At 37.1% G+C, this 18,475-nt stretch overlaps 1 long non-coding RNA gene across 1 annotated transcript in view; it reads right to left on the bottom strand.

Moving 5' to 3' along the window:
- Positions 1–708: 708 nt before the first annotated feature.
- The window catches only part of LOC131408608 (uncharacterized), a 60,908-nt gene continuing 43,141 nt past the window's right edge, over positions 709–18,475 (bottom strand). The window contains exons 2-3 of the long non-coding RNA XR_009220796.1: positions 1,971–2,067; positions 709–760 (exon numbers count right to left, since the gene is read on the bottom strand). This is a non-coding gene — a long non-coding RNA (uncharacterized LOC131408608). The remainder of the gene's footprint in view (positions 761–1,970; positions 2,068–18,475) is intronic.

Here is an 18,475-nt window from a genome sequence, read left to right as displayed (position 1 = left end):
AAACAACACATCTTAAAACCAAATATGAGACAGGATTTAGAAGATTATTATTTAATTCCCCTTATTTTGTTTGGGAGAGTTTTTTTTTAAAGATAATTCTTAAACTGTAGGCTGGCATTATAGTTATTTACAAATCACTTATCTTACTCGCATATAAAGCCAAATACTAAAATGTGTTCAAAAAGAGCCAGTTTCTAGTCCTTGTTGTACATTAATCATCTGGGGAGATTTTTCAAATTAGGAATTCCTCAGACCATATTGAATGAGAAACTCTAAGGGTGGGAGCAAGAAATATGTATTTCTAAAAGTTAAAGAATTCATTAAAATATATACCCGGGCATCTTGGGGGAAGAAAGAGAGGATTCAGTGTTTGAATCTATGCCTCTGTCTAGAAAATCGTACTACCTCATTTCTGCCTCCTCTAAAGCCAGTGACTTTTTTTCTGGACCATGTGTCCATCTTGTAATACATACTGCTCCATCCTCACTTTCTGGAGCATAGAATGCTCAAGATGATGATGCTTCCTTCGAAGCACTGGACAGACTCTGGTTCCTATGGGTTTCTGAGCAACACATGGTCTGACAGATCTGAAACTTTGCTGAATTTCTCCCCAGGAAAGTTCCCTTCTCTTTTGCTAGTACCTTAAGGGAAGAATTGTAAGGAAATTTCAGGTAGATGGAATCTGTTTACCAAGCTTACCTATGATCTCTCTGTTATTTGCATCAATTTAGCTTTCTCTGGGTGCTATTAACCAAGTGGCCTGAAAAAAAAATGTAACTTTCTGTTAAAATGCTTGTTGAGAGAGAATTCTCTGTTTCTGAATGTTTTATACCAATTTTTGTTCTGGACTACCATTTTCAGGGATGTTTGCCTAACAAACTGGACTAGAAGATAGAGATCCTATCTTTCTCTGGGGCAGAGGGCTGATTTGTTTCCCGACCAGGATAATAAAGATAACATCTCAGGGCCGGCCTGGCGGCATAGTGGTTGAGTTCACCAGCTCTGCTTTGGTGGCGAGGGTTTGCAGGTCCAGATCCCGGGTGAAGACCTATGTACCACTCGTCAAGCCATCCTGTGGCAAGTGTCCCACATAAAAATGGAGGAAGATTGGCACAGATGTTAGCTCAGGGCCAATCTTCCTCAGCAAAAAGAGGAGGATTGGCAACAGATGTTAGCTCAGGGCTAATCCTCCTCAAAAGGAGGATCTAAAAAAAAAAGATAACATCTCCCTTCAGGCAAAGGTTCACTCCATAAAAAATTGGGGGTTTTCTAAGCTTTGGATTCCTCAGCTGTGATGCAAGCCCACTATGTGAGCAACATCCACCTGAGCCACTCCACATTGCTCTTGTGGCACTTGGGGTCAAGGAGAACCAATGGGAACGTGAAGCCCAGGCTTCCTTCTGTTCCATGAGTAATAAACTTACTTTTTTGTCAGCCAGGAGTCTTTTGTGCCAGCACCCATGAAACAGTGACAGACTAACTTGTTCATATAATAGGGCAAAATCACAGACCCTGCACACTTCTTAAGAGTGCTTATTAAGTCCCTGGACTCTACTAGACATCACGTCATTGAGCCCCAGTTCTACCACTTACTAGCTGTAGGACTTACTAGCTACACCACATACTGGCTTTGTCATTAACAGTGGGACTTACTAGTTATGCCACTTACTAGCTATGGGAAGTTGGCAGTAACAACAGCAATAATAACAAGAGTAATAATAATAAACATAATTACAGTGGCAACAGTAATAATAGCTAATATTTGTTAAATATATTCTAGATAGTGTGTGAAGTGCTTTATACAACTTAGCTCATTCAATCACAGATGCCATATAAAAAAGGAATATCAATTGCTGTCACAATTTTATCTCAGCATATTGTGAAGATCAAAAGGAAATATTGACAATAAAGTATATTGGGAGCTGTAAACATAAATCCAAAAGTAAATCTGTTTTCTTCTCTTTATTCACCTGGATCTCATGCCAGTCCTTTATCTCCATCTTTGCACATGCTGTGTCATCTGTCTGAAACGCTTTTCCCTTTCTTCCTCTGCAGGTCCTCTTCGTCCTTCAAAAGAGGATTGTAAAGGGAACAGATTTTTTTCCTCTAAACATGTTTCCTTCTTGAGCCAAAATATAATTTCTTTTGGCTTCTTGAGTTTGGGAAAGTGTTCACCCTTCTTTCCAACCCCATTTCTCACTCATGTTCATGGGAGGCAGAGTGACAACTTTTGTGGTAAGAGGAGAAGTGCTATTGCACATTCATTTTCCTCTTGAGGCTCTCTCTGAAACTAGCCACCTGCAGCCCCACACCTAGTTATCTTCTCCGCACAGTGAGCCATTGAGGGGAGCTCTGCCCCAGCCAGGGAGCCGGCAATGGTCTGGCTCCTCTGCCAAAGACTAGCGGAATAATCAGTTCATTTGGGCTGGCCACCTGGGGGGCCAGGAGAAACTCATATTGGCCCCTAGTCCTCGTCACATTCTACAATCCAGCTTTACTGTAATGAAGCTGCTATTTTATCACTATCTCACTTCTATTTTCATTTCTCAATTGGTTTGGAAGCCAAAGGGGAAAAGACAGTGAATAACAGAGATGTCTTGAAAAAAATCTAGCCTCCCCTACCTCCCTCCGCGATATTCTTAGAGAACAAGTAGGGCACTCATTTTCCAGTTTACTTGCCTGTTTTTTCATGCAATCGAGCTAGGGCTGAGCCAACTGGTGTCCGTATCCTCGGTGTCTGGCAGTATTTGGTTCATAGTGCATAGCACTATGTACTGAGTATTTTGTATTGATCATGTAGTAGGTACCCAGTAAATAAAAGAACATGAGTAACTCCCATAGATTCTCTTAGCACCTTCTTAGAGTATCATTGCAGCAGAAACATTTGAATCTTTGCCCTGTCCCAGAGAAGGTATAATACTTGATAGGTCTGCACCAAAAGCAGACCAAGAAGATCACATTTTGCTGGGGAGACTCAATGTTTTTCTGTATTCCTTTTCCACAAGTGGCAAGTTATCAGTATGAGATTTCAGAATGTCGAGTAGTCACTGGCTTCCAAGTCATGCCAGAATATTCTAAAAAAACAAAAACCAATTTCTCACCAGTGACGTTTCATTCTATGATATCAAATGATTTCTTAGTCATAAAAAAGCGTATGGCAACAATGAACAATTCTTATCTCTCTAAGAACATCATTACCCACCGAGACAGTGAAGAGATGGACACTTCAAGATGCTCCTGAGAGTCTGTGCTGATTACGTGTTCTGTCCTTCTGGTTTCTTCCCTCTAAGGTGAGAACTATATACCTTTATGCATGTTATTGAAGACACGGAAGTGGGCTCTGGTGCTCAGAACTTAACACTGAGCATTTGTCCTTGAACTTGGAAGAATAAGACTGAGCCTTTTAATCTTAAGGTAGTCTATAATTATAGTTTCCAAATTACACGTCGACAGTGGAAGTCTTAATTTTTAGCTACTATTTATTGAATATTCCTACATGCCAGGTATTTTATGTATAGCATCTCATTCAGTCCTTATAACCACCCTGTGAGGGCGATAATATTATCACAAGTTTACAGATGGGGAAACTGAGTTTTGGTAACTTGCCCAAGTTAAGTTAGTAGAGGGGCCAGGATTAAAATCATATTTTGCTGACCCCCAAGGCCAACCTGCTTCTCCTTGGCTAATTTCTTAAGAGAGATCTCTCTCATGCGCAACTTTTCAGGAGCCCATATTAGTAAATGCTTTGGATTGGTTAGCTGAGAAACTGTTTCAAAAATTCAAGTCAGCATCAGTAACTTGTACTGTGTCCGTAGAAGGGAGATCACATAGCATAGTAGTTAAGTGTACAGGTTCTGTGATCTGACAGCCCTGGATTTGAATGACTTAGAGCAAATAACTTCCTCTCAGGAAACTGGAGTTGTTTCAGCTGTTAAAATGGGAATAATAATAGTATTTTCTTTATAGGGTTTTTGTGAATATTAAAGGCAATTAAGAGTTTAGAAAAATGATTAACCCACAAAAAGTTGTCAACAGATGCTAGAAATTATACCATGGGTTTTAGATAAAGAAATTCCATTGTAATTCTGGTGGTTTCTATATAAACTCTCCTACAGATGTATGTTTTTTCAAAATATCTCACCCGGTAAAATATATTAGACTGAAGGTTATAAAAAAGACACCAAGAGCTTTATGGAAATTTATATAGACTAACAGTCCTCTCAAAATGCATCTATTTTACTGAACCCCAAAACGATGTACAAAGAAACTGCAATATCCAAGCTCATGACTTCCCAGATGGTGGCAATGGAACACTCCTAGGGACTCTAGAAAGTATAACTCACTTCTAGCGTTGTAATTTGAAGAGTGATCAGCTCCTAACTTTGTTGATCAGCTGCTGTTAAAAGTTGAAAGTGGCCACGGAGAAGGAGAAAAAACATCTTTTCTTAAAGGCTCGGAAAAAAATATCCTGACACATGGAGACTAGCACACTTGTTATTATACCAGATTTCTCCACACCTGCATGCATATAACACATCATTTTAAAAATTCACTAACAACATTTGAAATTGGATTCATTTTAACTTGGAAAAAAATACCAAGAAAACTGCTAGTTACTAGTGGCCAAAAAGGAAGACTCTTCCATACAAGGAACAATTTCTAGAGTTCTGTGAAAAGCTAATTTTGTCTTTCTTCTTCTTTTATTTATATTACAGATATTTTGCAAGTTCCATAAGACTCCATCCCACACAAGATAGAGAATCTAGGTGTCACAGAAGACTGAATTTCCTCAGTATTTCACAGTTACTGAAACACCTGTGCTAAATACTTTTCTGTGTATCAGCTGTGAAAACTCACTGTTCAATAGCCCTCCAAATTTCTCATTTATTCCCCGTGTTGGGGGATTCTGGGCGCCTCACGATGGGTTGCTACGTTAAACACTTGGAAGAACAGTGGTTCAAGAGCTTCATAGTGGATTAAAAAAAAGTACCAGCAGCTTTCACCTATACTCCTTATAGACACTCACTTCTACATCTTCTAAGATGCTGCCTTACCTGGAAATTAATTAAGCAGAAACTAGATGGGCACAAATACCATAACATTCTGAAGCTTAATTAGCAAATGCTTTTTAACTTCACAACAGGTCTTAGCCTTGTTGGTTACTTTGTTTCTTAAAAGAGGAGAAAGCCACGCAGTATTATTCTTTGCTTCCTTTCAGAGAGGAAACAAGCATGGAAATTTAAAAATAGATCAAGGGATGCTCAAAGGGCAGCTTCCTAGCAACCGGGGCTGCCTTGCTGGTATGCTAACACCAGTGGCCTGCATTCCGCTAGGTATGTCAGCAAACCACTCCCATTGATAGCAAAGACACGGAGGGAACGGAACAGGAATGGGTACAGTCAGGGAGAGGACACACACGGGTGCCAGAAAGAGCACAGATATTCTCCCGAGTCACCTGCAGTCTGATGAAAGGGGAGGTCAGTGACTGTGCTCAGCAAGTTTCTCAGCTGCACTCTTAGTGAGGCTTCCAGTCCATCCCCCAGGGTCAAGCAGAGAGGCTGGAGGTGGGAGAGCTCTTGGTCATCAAAGACCCATGAGAAGAGAAATCAGTTCTGAAATGTTTGCTGTTTGACAGTCAGAAATCATGGCTCTACCTTTTCTTTACTAAATAACAAAGGAAAAAATGAAAAGATGGAATGTTTATTGATAGTCTTTGTGCCTGGTGCCGTGAAGCTTGTTTCTGAGGCTCTGATGTGAAGGGGGAAAAAAACATCCTGCATGTCAAATAGCTGCAGAGTACAGGCGCCCTGGTGCGCACTGTGAAAATATCATAGAAGAATATGACATCAAATTGTCTGCCTACGATGATACCATCTCTTATTAAAATAAAAAGAAGAAAGGTATAGAGACTAACAATGCATCTCCTTTTCTCGCTCAGATTTCACACAAGGAAAGTTACCTGGATGTTCAAGATGTTAAAACATGTCCTCGTGTCAAAAGTGGAATAATTAAGCATTCAATGCCCGCTCATTAACCAGATGCGCCCCCCAAGACTTTTTTTGGCTTGCTTGTTCAAGAAGACTTTCGAAGGAAAATGTCAAGTAAATTACTGTTATTCAAAATATTTTTCCTTCCTCTCTTCCTTCTTTCCAAGACAGCAGTCTCAAATGGTTGGCCACTCCCTACTTCTTTACAAACAAATATTTTTCTTTCTTTGACTTTTCTTTTAAATAGTGAAAAATATAGCAATAAAATAGTAAAAAGAGAAATATAATGAACTTTCATATTTCTATCAGTAAGCTTAAGGAATAAAACCTTAACAAATGCTATTGAAATGCATGTTTTTATCTCCCAACTGCATTCCTTTTTCATACACTTAGAAGTACCCATTCCCCAGAATGTGGGAATTATCATTCCCAAGCATTTCTTTTATACCTTCATTCTATATGCATCTATATGTAAACCACATTGATTTTCATGTTTTCAAATTTATGTGTTGTTATATTGTAAAACTCGCTTTTTTTATTCTACAACTTTTTTTTTTTTTAACTCAAAATTGTGTTTCTGAGATGTATCCATGTTAGTACATTTGTTTTCGGTTCATATACTGTCTGCTTGAATAAATATAACACACACTCTTTTCAACTAAGGCCCAGTTTTCATTTTCGGTACAATTATAAGCAATGCTGATGTTATCATTCTTTTTCATGTATACAGATAAATTCTTATCTGCTTGGGACAAATATGTCCAATATATATGTTGTCACCTCCTCACATATTCTATGACAACCTACGATGTCACTTTAAAAAAATTTTAAAGGTACTGCACTCTTATTAGGTACTACCACCGTGCTCTATATTTTACATGATATAAGTCTCATTGTGATAGTCTGAAGTAGACTCCATTGTACAGAAAAGGAAACTGAGGTTCAGAGAATTGAAGTAACGGCCAAGCATAGAGCAGACCTGATCTTCAAACACAGACCTAACTCCAAAATCTGTGCTCTCAACCACCATCCTCTACTGATGCCCATGGGCAGAAAACTCACCCCATTGGCCCTGCACGTTTTAAATTGAGCGGTCTGCCCAACAGAAATTTGTTGAGCACAAATCCAATAAATTCTTATTTAAATGCACATCATCTATATTTAACACTATAAAAAATTTACATTATGAAACATGAAAAATAGAAATTTAAAAGGATGAAATAAGCATAAAATGTTATTTTGTATTATTTAATTTATTAATGGTCCAAAATATCATGCTCTTTCTAAAATATATTAATAACAGTTATTATTATTTATATTGCAGATAATAGTATTTTGACAAATAGACATCATATTGTTGTTCCTTCCTATATTTCAGAGTCTAGAAGTATAAGAATATCATTATCATCTTTAATACATTTTTATTGAAGGCAAAGTAACTGAATATTCACTTTGTGTTACAATGATTCAAGGTCTGGTTCCAAGTTCAGTTTTTTTTTAAACATTTGTTCTTAATCATCGTCATTGATAAAAAGGAAACCTCACAAATCACTGACTGTGCTTACTAAATCATGATACTCATTTTTCAGCTTCATCCACCAATTATGTAGGGGTATTTTTTGCTTAAATGTAGCTCATAAATTTCAGTCCTCTTTAATGCCATTCAGCTATTCTTGCAAACTAGTCATAAAGTGTTACTTTAATTTTATTTGTAAAAGATTAGTTCAAAACCCAACATAAAAATATTACTTTGAAGATTTTAAAATAAGTTTAAAAATACCATTTCCAAATTTTTAGGTGCTCAGACATGAGTTGTTTTTTTTTTCAAACATGACACACATTGTTATCAGCAACAAAATTGTCTTTCAATATAAACTTTCCCAAACATCATATTTCAAAACGCATTCCCAGAGAATAAGTTTTTTAAAATATGTACTTCTTTCACACTCATTGTGAAAATATCAACAAAGAAACTGTGTAAGTGTGCCTTTTTAAAATATATATCTGTAGGTAGCACACACACACATAACTCATCTTTGAATTCAACAACACTTTTAAGAACTTTGCCAAGAGAAAACCTGAGAATCTCTATGAGGGACAAAAGTCTTTATAACCAATCTCTGTTTCATTATATAGTATATAAAGACTCTTCTATATTTTAATAGTCTTGCTTTTATAAAATTGTTGATGACCTATACTAAAATGTGGATTTTTAATTTACCCCTGAATGAGGTGGTGAATGAACTTCATGTCTGGTGCCTTTTCCATAACCTTAACCCTGGAATCTGTTTTTATTCTAGTCAATGAAGCTATGCCATCAATAATTCCACTGATAAAATCCCACATTTTTCCATAAAACACAGTTTGTACGAGAGAAGCCATGCAGTAGTGAAAAATAACTTCTTGGAAACCTCTTTCCTTAGTGGCACCAAAAAAATGAGCTCTTTTTGTAATACACTGTTGAATAAAAATGTAGCAAATACCATAAATTGGGACAAATTATATGTATATTTATTAAACTGTACAGGTAAGTTCCACATTTCATAATTCAAAATGAAGGTTATATCTTCAGATATTTATTGATATTCTTTATGTATCATTTTACAGTATTTATTGACAAATGTAAGTATTTCAGTTTGCGTTCTATATTATATTCTATGTTATTTCACCTATTTTTGCAGTAGCAGGAAGAACAAGTATGCGGCTTTTTATTCCTTGCTATTTAGAAACCCCAGGGCCAGCCCTGGTGGCCTAGTGGTCAAGTTCAGTGTGTTCTGCTTCGGCAGCCTGGGTTCGGTTCCCAGGTGTGGACCCACACCACTCATCTGTCAGTGGCCATGCTGTGGTGTGGCTCACATACAAAATGAGGAAGACTGGCAATGGATGTTAGCTCAGGGTGAATCTTCCTCAGCAAAAAAAAAAAAAAAAAAAGGAAACCTCAAAATAGGATTCTAAACATTAATCACTAAATGTAATAAAATTTTGTAAGGTACCAGAATGAGCATTTGCATGCCTTTTAATATCCGTGAAACAACTCTAGGGTTTGCCTTCAAGTTCCAGATGGTTAGTTCTTAAATGTCTTGCTAATTGTGATGGCTTCATTTCTAACCAACATTAGCTAATATCTCAAGGCACAGCTCACACACAGTGCGAAGTTGATCCTCAACAACAGATCCTCCTTACATCAGATATTATTTTTGATAAATTAGATTTGTGGACACCAACTTTTCAGTCATATGTGATTAGATAATCATATTGTTTGTTATTTACCTGGTTTTCTGGCTCTTGAAGATTTCATTCTAACAATAGAAATGTCAGTTCTTTCCTTTCCAATTGTTCATTTACACTTCCATTATTAGTATTTTATCATCTCCAATCTAAAGTTTCTTTGCAAGAATCTATTTAGGCTACTTGTCCATCTTAATTTAGTTAAAACTTGGTAATATATTCTGCAAATCCATTTAACAAAGCATATGTAAATTGCAATATGTCTCAATTTGTTCAATGAGGACAAAAGAGCAAGGAGGCCTCTGTCAACACTCCATCAGATGAATTTCCCACTCTTCCCCAGGGATACTTCAGATTAATTTTTAAATAAAATGTTATTAAAGTTAATTCCATCCTCTATATTCATATAAATAATAAATGTAAATATAATTTCTAATATTTTCTTCCTATACCTTGGGGTACATGCAGCCACCTTTATATATTGATTATATTATTCCATACATAGTTTAAGGGGCTCAAACCCAGGTTGAAATTCATTCACACATTCAAGAAGTGTTTATTCAATGCTCACCACATGTAGGCATAATACTAATCACTAGGAACACTGAAGAGTAAAACAGAAAAGGATCCATTTTCATGGAATTTACCATCTAGTGGATGAAAAGACAACTAAGTTAAGCAACAAATACACATATATTTACAAACTGTGATTAGTGACCTGATGGAAATGAACATAAATGGGAGTACAGATGTAATTTAGACAGTGAGATCAAAGAAGACTTCTTTGAGGCGACTTGCAAGATGAGAAAAAGACAGCATTGTGAAGAGTTGGAAGAACAGGACTCCAACCAACAGCTAGTATAGTTAGATCATAGAGGGAAAGGGAAAAAGTCCATAACAATCTCTCCAAGGATACAACTTTAGGTGTAGTGAAGCATGAGAACAATGGAACTTCTGGGAGCCGATGACAGGATCCAGCAGCAAGAGGTATCACTGCAGTGAGGACAGTGGAGACCCTCTTGTAGGTCCATGGAAATGAGAAAGGAGGATAAAACCTGATGCCATGTGATTGCCGTAAAAACTATTTCAGAAGCCCTAGAAGAAATGCCTGGGAACTTCTAAAACACTTGGGATAGCTTTGGTGGGAGATAAGGGAGGTCTAATGAGACAGCAAAAGTGGATCGAGATAAGTGAAAAAAAAATAAAAAGTAAAGAAAAGATTATGAGCAACAGTTGTTTTCTATTTATTTACAGCAGAAAGGATAAGAAATTGGCCTTAATGTTAGACAAACCTGGGTTTACATGCTAACTGAATTATCCTGAGAAATTTACTTCATCTCTCCCAGGGTCAGTTTAATATATCTATAAAATATGAACAAAAACAGTATCCGCCCACATAGGCTGCATGGTAAATGTGTGATTAGTTAATGCATGTACAGTATTTAACACAACGCTTGGCACATATAAGGACTTGACGAATTTTAGCTATCGGTATTATCATCTCATGGGTAACATGAAATACTTTTTGTCACTCAGAAACCTAAGAGCGAGCAAACTCTAAGTGAAAGGATCCATTCTTTCAATATTAGCAATCTCATTCTGCAAGTAAGAAGACATTGTTTCACAGACTGAGTCATCCCTTTTGGAAGTATAACACTGTCATCACAGAACAAAAAGTACCAAGTCACTGGGGAAAAAAAGAACACCTACAGTTACCATTTACAGTTAAAGGAACTGCTGCCCTCGTTTACTACTACATTAATAAATGGTTAATTAAATTCCTCTTTCGTTTGGTGATACCATATACTATTGACCTTTTCCAGCTCTATGAACGATAGTGCTAAAAACAATGTGTTTCAAAGACAATGAAGAGGCATAGGATGGACACAAGGTTATAAATGAGCATCTACATACATGGTTTAATTTTAGAGGAATGGGACTGCCCTTAAATGAGAATTTTTCTCTTGCCAGCTACCATGCCTGAAATTCTACCATTGGACTTCATCATTTCAGTCATCCTATTCTTCAACAATTTACTATCATAAAAGATGTAATACAGTTTTCAGCTAAAACTTTAATAAGAAATCATTTATCATCTTGTTAGCTTAGAAAAAGACAACATGACCTTATAAAAATGGGAAAGAAGAGAAGAGAGAGCCAGGAAAGGCAAGCAATATTACAAGGGAACATATTTCGAATTGTATCCGCCTTTCCACATAGGAAAAATTAAGAAGGCTGCCAGTAATGCCTTATATCTTGAATACCCAAAACTCTTTGCTTCAGTTTCTTGTTAAAAAGAAATCTTACCTAAAACATCTATTAAAATGTACCATCATCCCTAGAGGCCCAAAGGTACTCTGCATTCCCTAGGATAAAACAACTTAAAATTCTATTGGACATGCATTTATGTAGAATTTAAATAATACGGAACATTTTTACAGAATGATTTTTTTTTTTGATATTCTGATACTCTATCTTGATAAAGAGGATACTCCTTTTAAAAATTCTCCCCCTCTTTTTAACAAGGTGGATAATATTATTACAGATTTGTTTAAAAGTAACATTTGTCAGTTCACAAAAAAATGATAAGCCATAATCATATAGTACAGTTCTTCACTAAATGTACTTACTGCAGCAGCTATGAAGTTTCACTTAAGACAATTTGTGGGCCTGAAGAAGAGACAATCTTTTGCGATCACTACTCATTCAATGGACAGCATTCAAAAAAACATATTAATTTTTAAATTTCACTAATGCATAGTTGTAACCTTTTCTTTCTGTAGCAGTAGTAAAGCTGAATTAGTGACACTAACATTAAAAATTCTAAGAACCTTAAGTATTTTAAAAGCTCTATATGAGACTGGCTCTATTATTACTAATACTTTAACGTTAAGCAAACTGGTTCCACTGCCAGATTAGATGGAGTAAGCATACTCCACCCTATCCCTCACACTGTATATAGCTATAAAATCTGGACAGAATGCATGGAGGAACTATCTGAGGACTCTGAAAAGTAAATAATAGCAAGCAGATTGGGGAAGAAGACAAGAATTCATAGTACCACTGAACTGGCAATGAGCTTAGCAATTTTTTTCTTCTTGTTTCTCTCAACCTGATCTCAATAAAATCTAGAACGCAAAAGTGGTCATTAAGACACACACAGAGGGAGCTCCCTCTCATTTTGACTGGAAGAGAGGGAAGAACTCCCAACAGTCAGAGGGCAGAAATATCCATTTTTCTTCTTTCATTATTTTCTGCATTTTCTCACACTCCAGCTCCCAGGCAATCCCATGCTAGCGGTAGTAGTAGCAGAAATGGGAGTTTATGGGAGCCAAAAATCAGAGGAAGGAACACTTTCCTCTCTATTTGGTAGAACTATGATTCCAAGAAAGTGGGGAGAACATAGTTTTTTGTTTTTTTTCTCTCTCTCTCTCTGTCTTCTTGCAACTTGGCTCTCCATGCAGACATTATCACAGTAAGTGCACAGCAAAGTTGAGTGTTGGGATTACAAAACCCCAGCATTCTGGATGGAAACTGAAAAGGGGCAGTTAGGGAAATGGAAAATATTGGGGGGATTGTAAAGAAGAAATTTGGGACAGTAACCCCATAAACTTCTCTATGAATTGCTGGATTTATGCATGCATGGATCTAATTATAATCAGCACATTAAATAATTTGAGGGCTGAACTAACAAATAGACCACTGCCTAGATCCCCAATGGCCACTATGTGGCACGCAGATGGAACAGATCTAAACAGCAATACAAAGGATTTGAACACGGAAGTAACATTGAGGCCACAGCCCAAAGAAGGGACATTGTAACTTGCAGTTTAAACCTAACCTGCTCAAAAAAAATGTAAACATTCTCCTTTGGTTTTAACAAGACTCAAAATCTCATAACACAGTATTCAAACTGTCCAAGACTTAACCAAAAATTACCAGACATACAAAGAACCCGGAAAATCTCAACCTGTATGGGAAAAGACAATTAACAGACATTGAGGTCCAGATGAAAGAAATGTTGGAACTATTTGACAAAGAATTTAAAGCATAAAAATGCTTCAATAAACAATAACAAATACACTTGAAGTAAACGGAAAAACAGAAAGTCCCCTTAAAGAAAACAATGATGTAGAGAAGAATTAAGAATTTCTTAGGGTCAGCCCAGTGGCATAGTGGTTGGGTACCTGTGTTCCGCTTCAGCAGCCGGGGGTTGATGGGTTTGGATCCCTGGCGTGGACCTATGCACTGCTCGTCAAGCCATGCTGCAGCGGCAGCCCATATATAAAGTAGAGGATGATTGACACAGATGTTAGCCCAATGACAATCTTCCTCAAGCAAAAAGAGGAGGAGTGGCAACAGATGTTAGCTCAGGGCCACTCTTCCCAACAAAAAAAAATAATAATAATAATTTCTTAAATTTAAGAATTTAAATGAAATTTAAAACTCACTGGATGGGCTCAATAGCAGAATGGAGATAAGAAACAGTCAGTGAATCTGAAGATAGAACAATAGAAATTATATAATCTGAACAACAAAGAGAAAAAATTGAAAAAAATAATGAACAGTCTCAGAAACCTGTTGAACAATAACAGAATGTCTATTATTGTCTCAGAGAAAGGAGAAAGAGTGCAGTTTAAAAAGGAATTTGAAGAAATGATGGCTGAAAACGTCTCAAGTTTGGTGAAAGACATAAACCTACAGATTCAAGAAGCTCAGCAAATCCCAAACAGGAAAAACCCCCAAAAAATCCACACGCAAAAACATAATTAAACTGCTAAAAACAAAAGACAAAGAAAAAACCTTGAAAAACAACATGTCACCTATAGGGGAATAATGATTTGAATGACTGCAGATTTCTTTTTAGAAACCATGTGGGCCAGAAGGAAGTGTCAGAGCATTTATGGTGCTGAAATAAAAATACTATCAACCCCATAATTTTATACCAGTGAAAATATCCTTCAGGAATGAAGGGCAAAAAACACACAAAAAATCAAAACCAAAAACCAAATTATCAGATGAAGGAAAATTAAAAGAATTCATTGCCAGCAAATTTGCTCTGAAGTTAGGCAAATATATTAGAAAGGAAAAGCAACTTGTTTTTGATCACTTGATGATTTTCTTTCCTTCTCTTCCAGTTATTTTTCACATGGTCTACAATAATAGCTTATAAATTTCTCTGGAGCTCAGTAAACACTAGCCTGATATGGTAAAGGGCAGAAATGTACATTTATTCCTCAAGTGGAAGTTTTAGCTGGTAACATGACTATGCCCCTTTCTTCTTATATGGGCACGTAAAGTAAATGGTCTTTTTTTATGGTTCTGGGTTTTGAGTTTCTTATTATAATAACAAAAACATAGAGGAGATTCTTTGAATAATTGTTATGGGCAAGGATCTGAATGCATTTTGGGGAATATAAGAAAAGCAGTACTTTTGAGGAATGATTTTCTTGGTATTAATCAAAAGCAAAGCTGTGTTATCACAATGACCAAAACAACTAGACTCCCCCACTCCAAATCCCACCAAAGACCCCAAAATCCCTTCATCTCTCTGAGATTAGAAAATCTAGAAAGTCTATCTTTTGAGCTAGGCCTGATTTCCTTGCAGAAATATTGCTGCTTTTAAGCTCTATTCATTTACTTGAGTGTCTTCAGCCATGATTTTGATAGAGATAAAAATCATGAGGAAAGAAAGATTTGGATTTATTGTCCTAATATTTTAAAGTTTTTACATATCTTTTGAAAGTTTAACTTACATATGTTAGTCTTCTGCCAGACTAACATTTCTAGTGAGTTGAAGTTCCCAACCAAAAACTCAACTTCAGCAATAACAATCCTCTTGACAAATCCTCCTATCTCTTTGGGTGACTTTATTCTTTTTTAAAACACACCATGTCTGAAAATATGTTATTTTTCTTGATTCTGTTATAGTCTGCTTAAGAATTTCTTCTCCATCTGCTTTTATTCCTTGTTTTAGTTTAAAAGGAAGAGCTGCCTAAACTCTGTAGATCAACAGATAGCAGCACACACTAATGCATTCATTATGATGTTAAATCTTGTTTCCTTAGTCAGTATGGCTCACCTCTGCTTTCATGTTGGCTGTAAGGACATTTTATAGCTGATCTTTCTCTGCAATGTGTTACTTGTAGAGGACCTTGCACTGATGTAGGTACAAGGAAGTGACTTGACCATTTACCACAAAAGTTTCAGAGCTATCACTTTTGTTCTCACCCATATAGCAGTCTTAACAATAGGTAAATATCTCCTTGCATATTAAGTACTTAATCAAAATCCTGTGTTTCAGCAAAGACTTCTCAGCCAAATGGGGCAAGGAGAAAGGAACATATGAAAAGATATTGAGATTTCACAGCTTTCTAGCAAAACTGAAGAGTTAGCTGTTTTACTTTAGAAAGGTTTATAATAATCAAGACCTTTTGGAGTGATTTAAAATTGTTTATTCTAATCCTGCTGATGAAATCTGCTTTTCGCTTTTCTCTATAAGCAGCATGACAAAACGGGCTGCCTTCTCAATGACTTGTCAGGGAGGGGGACCCAGAAAAGAAAACTGAGCACAGCCCATGCCTCTCTGAGCAGGAAGCCAGGAGGGGAACTGCTGGTTCTGGTCTGCTCTGCAGCTCCCAACAGTGACAATGTCTTCTTAGCCTTATTCTCAGATCAAGTGGGAAATTACAAACACATTAATGCCCTCCAGTCAAATACTTGCCAAGATAACAGATGGCCGATACCACTAAGCAACCTTGACCTTGGGGTCACCTGCCCTGTCAATCAGACACCGGATCTCTTCTCTAGGGAAAACACTGTCTTCTGTGCAACACAGCATGTTCAACCATTGTTGCAGATTTAATAAAACACATAGTCCATGTAGCAAATACGGGCACAGCATCTTCTCTTATGTGCACTAAAGTACTGGCATGCTACATAAACTCCCTGAAGCCTTCAACTGCTGCCGCATAAACATTGGACAGAAAATGGCACACCGCTGAGCCAGAATCAACAGTTATATTTGACACCTGCAATCAAAAAGCTCTATTTGAGGGCTGACAGAACACTTGAGTGTCATACACCACACAAGTAAGTGCCCACATAAATCACAGGAAATAGCCATTGTCTATAGATTAAATGTATGTTACTAAACAATATGCTCAGATGGATCCATTAGGTTTGAAAATCTTACAAATATTTTAGAGAGCATTTACCATTTGGTGGTCAAGGAGAGAGTGCTCTTACCAATGTTAAAACTCCACAAGCACAAATGCTGACATAAAGAGGATATCTAAATAGACACATGGATGCTGACACACAGAACCCAGCCATAAAGTTCCATCAACAGGTCATTAGGGACCCAGTATGGCTGTTTCTGCAACAAAGAGACACTCTTTCTGAAATGAGCTAAACACCTATGAGGTGTGTAGCTGGGGATTTGGCAGGCTAAGACATAAGTATCACAAAGATTCACTGACTTGGAAGCAAAAAGTTAGGGTTCCAGTGCCTACTCTGGGCCTCACTCCTATCTGGGTACTGTTGTGGGAGGTAATTTAGCATAATAAGTAAGAACTTGGGCCCCTGATCTAAGATGAACCTGAGCTTGAGCTCTAACACTGCCACTTACTATCTCCATGTCCTTGCACATATTATATAAACTCTCTGCCTCAGTTTCCTCCTCAATCAAATGGGGATAGTAATACTTGTTCCAAGGTATTGTTGTGATTACTAAATGCAGTAAATATGTGAAGCCCTTAGCGTGTTGCCTGGCACAGACCAAGACTCATTAAATGTTAGTTATTATTAATAAATGTTCATCATTACTATTAATAGTTTAGTAAATCTTGAGAAAGTGATTTACGCACTCTGAGCCTATTTTCTCATGTGTAAAAACAGAAATTGGAATAGATTATTATGATAAAATGCTTCCAGCTCTAGCATTCCATAGATTTGTAACTCCAATTTATTGCTGGTAAATATAGATGCCTCCTACAGACATATAATAGGATACTAATACCTTTTGGAGCATAAAATTGGTTAAGCTGGCATTTTATTTCCTAAAAGGTCCAAGGCATTATCTCACTAACTCCTTCATGACTCTATGAGCCATTAAGAGATGAGGAAACTGAGGCCCAAACAAGCTCAGGGGCTGCCCATGGTCACACAAAGGTGTAGCACCAACAGGATGGAAAAAAGAGAGTGAAAGCATGAGTGCCGAGAGGCAAGCTTGTCAAAGAACCTGGCAGAATGGGCACCATGACGGTGCTGCCGCCTGGGCCCACAAGATGCCAGAGCTCCTTCTGAGATGCCTGAAACTCAGGCGCCACAGCCAAGTGGAAGGAGAGGAGAAGTGATGTCAGGTTAATTTATTTAACATAAATAATGTACTCCTTAATTATCTGCCACATGATTAAGTAATTCTGATGTAAATAATTGAAACCAAGGGAAGGGGAGGACATCAAGTGTAGAAAGCTCTGTTTTTAAAAATGTACTTGCAAGGTAGAGGTCAATTTGGAATTCAAATAAAGACTTTATTAGATCATTTATTCATTGACACTACTGAATGCTGCCATGTGCCAGGCGTTGTGTAAGGCCCTGGGAATATAATGATGAATAATCTGAGTTCTAAACTTAGAGCAATACACAGTCTAATGAGAAAGACAGCCATATAACCAAAAAATGACATTATAACTGTCATCAGTCCTATGGGAGAATAAAGGAAGAAGCAAGTAACTGCCAGGAAGGTTAACTAAGGATGGACTCTAGTTGGGGCTTAAAATAGGCCAAACAAGAGACAAGCTGGCTGCCTGGGAGATAGGGTGGGAAGGAGGCTTGCCACAGTACCTTTTGCATTGGGTGCTAATACTAATTCAAAAAAAAGAGAAAGAACAATATCCTGTTGCTAAAGGAGAATTTAATGGGACTTGTCCCTTATTGTTGTGAAAGAAATGAGTATATTGTTCTCAGTACCTTTTAGCACAACCCTTTAAAGGATAATAAGTCAAAAATGTGGCCCACCAAGCAAAAGTAAAGTTCAGGTTCAGAAGGTGTGAATGGGATATTAGGAGAGTTTGTCTTTGGAGTCAAACTTCCTGTGTTTGAATCCTATCTCCTCCTGGGAGAGTTCAGGTAGGTCACTTTTACTTCTCTAAGCTTAAGTTTCTTCATTCATAAAAGGAAGATAACAGTAATAATAATGTCTGCTCTGTAAAGTTGTTGTGAGGATTAAATGAAATAATGCTTATACTGAGGTTAAC

The sequence above is a fragment of the Diceros bicornis genome, chromosome 1 (genome assembly GCF_020826845.1).
Source record: "Diceros bicornis minor isolate mBicDic1 chromosome 1, mDicBic1.mat.cur, whole genome shotgun sequence".
Taxonomy (NCBI): Eukaryota; Metazoa; Chordata; class Mammalia; order Perissodactyla; family Rhinocerotidae; genus Diceros; species Diceros bicornis.
Note: the sequence above shows the minus strand (reverse complement) of the source record. Positions and strands in the feature narration are given on the sequence as shown.